Source organism: Theropithecus gelada, chromosome 17 (genome assembly GCF_003255815.1).
Source record: "Theropithecus gelada isolate Dixy chromosome 17, Tgel_1.0, whole genome shotgun sequence".
In the NCBI taxonomy this organism is placed as follows: Eukaryota; Metazoa; Chordata; class Mammalia; order Primates; family Cercopithecidae; genus Theropithecus; species Theropithecus gelada.
The window spans coordinates 92,306,938-92,314,898 of record NC_037685.1 but is presented as its reverse complement, the minus strand read 5'-3'; the positions used below and the strand labels follow the sequence as shown (position 1 = coordinate 92,314,898).

The following is a 7,961-nucleotide window of genomic DNA, read 5'->3' as shown; positions in this document are numbered from 1 at the left end:
CTTCCTTTCTCTTGCTGCTTCTCTTGCCATGTGATCGCTGCACACACTGGCTCCCCTTCACCTTCCACCATAGATGGAAGCAGCCTGAAGCCTTCATTAGAAGCTGAGGCTGGTGCCACACTTCTTGTACAACCTGCAGAAACATGGGCCAAATATATCTCTTTTCTTTATAAGTTACCCAGTCTCGGATATTCCTTTAAGATAATAAAAATAATATAAGATCTGTGCCTTGATTTTCCCATCTATAACTAGGATAATAACAGTACCTAGTTAGTTGGATGGTAGTCAGCAAAATTTTATTGAACTAAGAGATTAGCATAACTTTGTAATTCCTATTAATAAAAGTAGTTTATATATCCTTTACTTAATTGATTTTAAATTCTAAAACATTTCATGTGTCATAAAGTCCAAGAATATACACTGAGTTCACACTTTCTGCAATGCCTACCATCTCAAGTTAAAAAAAAAAAAAGTCTCAAATATTGCCTTAATATAAAATGGCTCGAATGAGGCATATAATATTTTTGTCATATAAAATATTGTATATTGACAGCAATATCCCAGTGGCTGATTTATTGATAATATCTTTGACCTTTAGAATCTTTTTTTTTCTATTATATATAAGGAAATACAAACTAGGTAACAGGAAGAAATGAGAAAAGGTAGAAAGAGACAATAGTGAAGACTGGTCGACACTGGAGTACAAAACATTACTGCAGGATTATTCTATGAGGCTGATTACAGCAGCTTTATCTTATCAAGCTTTGGCATTGAAGACCATGTGAATTCATCTACAACCCTGGTAGTGAAATAAGAACATTTTTTGTTTCTGAAATTTTAAGCTCTTTACGGACACACTTTTTACTTAATCTGCATGACATCAGAGAAAGGTATTATTTTCTATACTTTACAGATAATGAAAATATATATACCACAAACCACAGGAAGAATAAAGAGTCACTGTTTACCCAAAGGCATTGACTCCACGGGGAAAACAACTCTGAGGTCTTCGTTTCCATTCAGTTGTTCATTTATTGCTAACTCTCACATTGTAAGCAAGAGACAAATATGAAAAGAACAGATTTTCAAGGCAGACAAAAAGAAAACATTTTCTCTGGAGGAGCAAAGAATTTTTACATTATTTTCATTTTGCTAAACTTTAGGGAACAATTTGACCAAAGAAAGAAGAAAAAGTGGATTAGCAGATCTCATGGACCGACAGTCTCTGGATGGTAGGAGATCCATTTAGCAGAAATAGAAATGAGAATACAATGTTTCTGGTGTATTTAATTTGGAGAAAAACATTTTCATGTTCTTTCAATAAACAAAGTTAATCACATTACATTTTACTTCTGGTAAAAGAATATTAATTAAATTGATTATGTTCACATTAGAGAACAATATAACATATCATAGTCAAATAACATTTATGTTTATATTCATTATTACAAGCATTAAAAGGAAATAAATAGTGTTGTGGCAAATACTACCTAAACAGGCAGAGTCTCCCATATCTGGAAATTTATCATCTATGCTGCTAGAGAGAGTTAAGGATATTTTAATAGTATTTAATTAACTAAAATTTAAGAGATTATTGCTTTCAGCCATTTAAAAATTATTAATTGAACATTGACTACAGGCTTAGTCTGTGTTTACCATTATCCATTAAGAGCTTGTTATTTAATTGGGGAAATCCAAGTCAAGATACAGTAAATATCCAAGAAACTTATCAAATATTTGAATAAAACTCATGGCACCCATATTTTATGGTGTATTTATAGTATTATTCATAAAACACTAAGAAAAACTATTAATATCCACCTCCAAAAACATGAAAGCAATTTCCCATTTTCAAAATTATTAATATTCCCGTCAAATAAATGCTATTTGGAACTATCTTATTGGAAATAAATAAAATACCCTTTATCCAATAATGATATCTTTGAAGAAATGAGTATCCTCATATACTTACGGTGCTATTATAAATAACTAGAATTTCTGGAACTATTGTTTTACATATACTAGAAAATCTTAAAATTTTACATTCCAGTTAAAACATATATTCGATATTTAGTAATTCATGCTAAATTATCATAAATATTTCCAAAGATGTGGATAAAATAAGCCTCACTGAAAATATATTTATATAAAATATTGAAACAAGTAAAATGTTCATATCCACATTATAAACTGATATGAGGAAATTCTGTTCTGTCTAAAAATGATACAGAACAATATGTAAAGACATGCAAAATGATTATAACTTATAATAAAACATAAATAAGATGATTTTTAAAATCTCTAAATTCAGTAAAAACCCAGAGAAATCAAACTCAGTGTGGATAAAGGCACCAAAAAAGTGGAATGAATAAAGTCACATACACTAGACTATGAAGAAAAATCATGTTTTGGAAAAGCTATCCACATAATACAAGAATTTTTAATTGAAGAAAAATTCACTGGAAAAGGTACAGGAATAGCAACAATTATATAGTGTACAAAAAATAAAAAGAACCATGGTTTACTTTGAATGAAAATGAATGATTGGAAGGAGAAGGAAAGGGGAGAATATAATTAAGATTATTACAGCTAGCATTTATTGAACCTTACTATGCGGCAAGAATTGTGGTAAACACTTTAAATACACTTACTTATTTAAATACCTACCACTATTCATTGAGCTAAGTAAGTACTTCTAACCCTATTTAACAGGATAAAGTGCAGGGAAATGGTTGACTGAGAGTTCTGGAGGCAACTTGCCTTCTTTCCCATCTCAGCTCCTCTACTATTGGCTGTGAAAGCTTATCAAGTTACATAGCTACTGTATGACTCATATTAAAATAATGACAATAACAGTACCTAGCTCAACAACTGCTATAAAAATTAAGTAACTTAACACATATAATGTTATGATACTCTCTAGTAAATGGTAAATGCTATAAAATTTTAATTTTTTAAAAAAAATTTTGTATATAATTATTACAGGTACATAATAGGTGCATATATGTATGCAGTATATGTGATGTTTTTATACAGGCATGTAATGTGTAACAATCAAAACAGGGTAATTGGGATATAAACTGATTCTTAAAAATTCTAAGTAATGCTCAAGGTAACACTACTAGTAAATAAATTGCAGAATGGGGACTTGAAGCCAGATCTGTGTGATCACAAAGCCTGGGCTCATAAGTACCATGCTGTCTCCTTGGTTCATACCCACAGGCTACAGTGAAATGCCTTCTCGTACCTTGGAAATAAGGGAAAATGTCTTTTCCTCTGATTTGATACACAATCAGAACAGAAGCACGAAAGAGCTCTTTGAAGAAGAGAATGGTTTTGAGACATCAGGCTTCCCACACCCTGAGAAAGATTCTGTGTTTGTAAAGAAATCATGTGTTAATCAGCAGAGATTTACCAGCTTCTGAAACCAAAAGAAGAGCATCCCAGAGAAAGTATGCATGGAAAGCACCGAGAAGCACAGAGGGAATCAAAGCCAAATGGCTGTATGTATCCCATCTCCATTGGCTGAATCCTTAGAGGCTTCAGCCTGCTGTGAAAAAACATTTCATTCATTCCACAGTTTGATTCACCTGGTTCTTCTTTGGCTTCTCACTACGATCTATCTTCAGAAGACAGTGCAGTGACCATGCCACATGAATATGGAAGTCTTTGTAACACATTTTCATTATATTTTCATGCTCATTGATTTTCTGAACCAATCTTGTTAATATGAATAATTTAAGTTGACCGCATATTTTATTGTTTAAACTACAGTACTTTAAGAGTAAAAAAGAGCCCAATCAATGCCATGGAAAAACAGCCTGAAAACAAACTCTCATGGGAAATTTGGGGCTTATTGTCAGGCTAGGTCAATATGACTTAATGCCTGAGATTTTAAAATATTCTCTCTATCCTCACTCCTTTCCCAAATTCAATTTTTCAACATATAGACTGTATAGCTGAATATACTCAGGGTAATTGTTCTTGAATTAAGGTAATGCTTGATATGATGTAAATGATGGCTGTGTGATCCTGGATAAGGTACATAATGCTTTAAGCTATAATTTCCCCAGTTTTCAATTGCAAATAATGATACTTATCTGTAAGAATTTATATACAACACACACACACATATTTATATACGTATACATACACATACACATAAATATGTTAGTCCAGTGAATACTCAAAACTGGTAGCTGTTATTATATCTCATGACTTTAATGCCACTCTCTGAGGCCACTTGTGATTCAGGCAGTTGACTTTTCTCAGGCAACAGTGCACTGTTCCACTGTGTGCATTTTTCAAACTTCTACATCTGCTATGTTCCAAGAACAGTCAGTCCTCTATGTATTAATATGGTGAGAACAAAGCCATGTACCTCAGTTCTGCCTTCCACCAACAGTTGGCAATAGTAGTTGGTTTCATTATAATTTGGATGTATAACTAAATATACTTGTGAACTACCTTTAAGCAGATAAAATGTTTGTAAGTATGGATGTTTCTGTTTTATGCTAGAAGCATTGTCATATGTAGATTGTCTGACTGGGAACAGGCCATTTGTGGAAGAGGGAATAAAAATCCTTAGGGATGAGATTTCACCTAGGGAAAAATAACTTTTCAACTGTAGATGATGTTTCCTAATTACAGGAAATTTTGAGGATGCATAAAATTTGAAGGCATTGGGAGTGCAATTGGAAGGCCTGCATGACTAGAATTCCAATAAAAGGACTCCCCAGTGAGTGATTATAGAAAAAAACAGAAACCTATAGTTTCTCCTTTGGAGAAACCTATAGTTAAAAAGTGATAAAAGGAGCGAGAAAACCCGGCAAAGACAAAAATAGGACAGAGATGTAAGGTACAAAACACTATTAAGTGTAGCGTCACTGAAGTCAGGGAAAGTGGACGATGAATGTGCAAAGGACTTGTAAGAACAGCAATAACAAGAAGAGCGTGGCACCTTCTCTGTTGTTACAACCCTTTTTTAGTGTCTGGTAACTTCTGAGAAATATGGCATTCATTTGCCAAAATCTATTGGAGGGAAAATATAATGTTGAGTCAAGATTTCTACTATTTTGTGATAAATGGTTTTAAGTGATAAGTGAAAACCTGTCTTTTTTTGCTGAAAAGCTCACTGATACTTTGATTATGATATTAAGGAGGTTTATTGTAGACTGTGTGTAGTACCTTAGAGAGCCTGTGGCAGTGATGCAGATTTGAAGGATCCATGGCTAGCCTAATTGAGGTTTTCTTAAATATTATATGGCTGTGTGGAGATGGCATCTTGAGTCAACCAGGATCCAGAAATCCTACAGAAATGCACAGCTAGTAAGGATACTTGAGGTCTCTCAGCTTTAGGACTGGTGTATATTATGTGCAAAATGCCTTTTATAATCATTGCTGAATAGTTTAACAAGCTCTGGCAGGACTCTAATAAATGTGGATTTTTTTTTGGAGAGGTATTGAAATACAAAGTGGCAGTAATTGTGCTTTATTTTTTTTTTAAGAAAGCACACCATGAATATCCACACTTAGAATAAGAATAGTTACCCCTATATAGAATATATGCCATGTTGGCCAGGAGTATATGCCATGCTTACGGCACATTTTTAAAAGTTTTAATTCTTTTTATTTAAAGAAAAATACCATAAAAGATATTGTTTTCCATGGAAATTTGCCAATCTCTTTTTTCCTTCTAGCTTTTTTTGTCCTTTGCCTACATGACTGTTAAATTGCACAAAATCTAAATTCTTATCTACATTTGTTTGACATTTGAATTCTAAAAGAACATATGAATATTTAAAACAAGTTTTAATAAAATTTTATCATTAGAAACCAATTATTATTCATATTTCATTTAAATCTAGTTAATGCAGAATGTATTCATAAAGAGAAGCAATCCACAAAAAAAACTGCTATTACTGTATTCTAAATAAACTTGATATCAACTGGACCAAATTTTAATTTTATCTACAATTAAGAAATGGTGGGCCTTTAGGATATTTACAATTTCATTATCAAGAAGCACATTCTTTTCTCCAAGTAAATGTTTTATTGCTATATAATTCTAAATTGCTTATACAAATTCTGTTACAAAACCCACATTCTTTTCTTGATAATTCAAATAATTTGGAAAAAACAGAGTACTCATTGTTTCAGAAATATAGCTTATGTACATTTTTATTGAAGTTTATAATTGTTTAATTTTTCCAGATGTTTGGTAGTTTTGAAATGGTTCTGTTACTATCAGATTATATGCATTATTTATAATGTGTACATATTCATTATTCAACATATGTTCTTGCTTCAGTTAATGTTAGAATATCCCCTATATTTGTTTTTAAAAGGCTCACCAGCATTATAATAAACTCACTCAGATTTTCCTTGTTCCTCCTAACTTAGCCACTTCCAAAGCTGTGTGACCACAAGCAACCTACTTAACCTCTAAAAGCCTTCTATTCCTCATCTGTAAAATGCGGTCATCATTAACTTGCAGAGACTTTGTGAATGTTCAATGTAATGTCCACCATGCACTTGGTGAAAGTTAGGTGCTGAATATTGCTGGCTGTTAGCAGTAAATGAAATTGAGGTCAGCAAACTCTGCTCTCCTTCTAAAAAGATATCAAGAAAGAAGTAGCTAGTGATCGTAGCTTTTCCTATTTTCACCATGAAAATATTGACTATGTACATCATTGACAAAGTCTTTTACTGACCCTATGATACTCACTCAATGCTTTGATATATGCCACACATGCTGAGATTAGAACAGTCATGCAGTTTTCTAACAATCGCACTTTAGACTCACAGAGTCAAATAAAAAGAGATTTTATCAAGCCAGTCAAAAGATCTGTTGATCTGTATAAAAACATTACTTAAGCATAAATTTTCATTAAACTTTCCCATATGTAACACTTAAATTTGTGAGAATAAAAAATAGGTATCTGAAGAAATAGATGATCAGTCTCCTAAAACAAAATTTAAAATTCTTTGTCTCCTTCAATAGATTTGTTTTGGCGCTGACCTAATTTCTATGCTAATTCATAGGGTTTACGATTGCTTTATTCTTTGCACAGCCTGTATTTTTTCCTTCTTTCAAATCTCCCAGGGACTGACTCCAGGAAGTAAGGCATATGCATCATCAATAAACCGCATTTAGTTAACTGTTCTTTATTCGGCAACTCCTGATCCACTTTGTGGATTTTCTATGCCCTTCATTTCTTTCCTTCCTCAATCCCACCACCTTTCTTTTGATGATTTCACTGCTCATTATCACCTCTACCAGAAGTGAGAAGAAAGAATGTGCAATTAAAATGAGTTGAAAATGACTTTTAAAATTTATTTTCAGGATAAGGAGGAAAAGTTGAAAATGTTAGCTAAAATTAGGCCTGGGGTTTTCTAATGACTTCATACAGTTATTTTTATCCCTGTTAAAGTAATGCTAATTGAGTTCTGAAATGAAAGGACCCTTCCACCCTATCTTATTCTTTCTTATTGGAATATATAGGGAAAGAGGAGAAATGTAAAATCTATTTACACAAAGTTTTCTAAAGCATAAAGTAGTCATTAGGACAGAATAATGCTTACAAAGGTCCTATTTATGAGTTGCACAGTACAGCAGTAAATGTTTTAGAATACAAGTTTTATAGTGAATTAACTCATTTGCACCCTCTTCATGCAAGTGTGTAAATGTATGTTTATTTACTAACTGTCCAGCTTTTTTAGCAAGAGGCCTCACTGTTGATTCCCTATTAGTGTCACTATTAATTTCTGAATAGTGTAGGGAAATGAAGTAGGAGTTTTTAATTTTGTGTGATATACTTAAAAAGTAATTAGTACTTCAGTAGTTACTTTAAAATATTTGTAAATATTTGCAAATTTGAACAAAGGAATAAAATAAAATAAAGTTTAGAGTAACTCTTAAGATCAAGGCTTTTGATCTTAAACATAGATGGTTTAAAAAA

The 7,961-nt window shown here is 32.3% G+C and overlaps 1 long non-coding RNA gene across 1 annotated transcript; it reads left to right on the top strand.

Moving 5' to 3' along the window:
* Window positions 1-292: 292 nt before the first annotated feature.
* Window positions 293-3,706, top strand: LOC112610881. The gene is made up of 2 exons (XR_003116500.1): window positions 293-890; window positions 3,408-3,706. It is a non-coding gene; the product is annotated as an uncharacterized LOC112610881 (long non-coding RNA).
* Window positions 3,707-7,961: the final 4,255 nt, after the last annotated feature.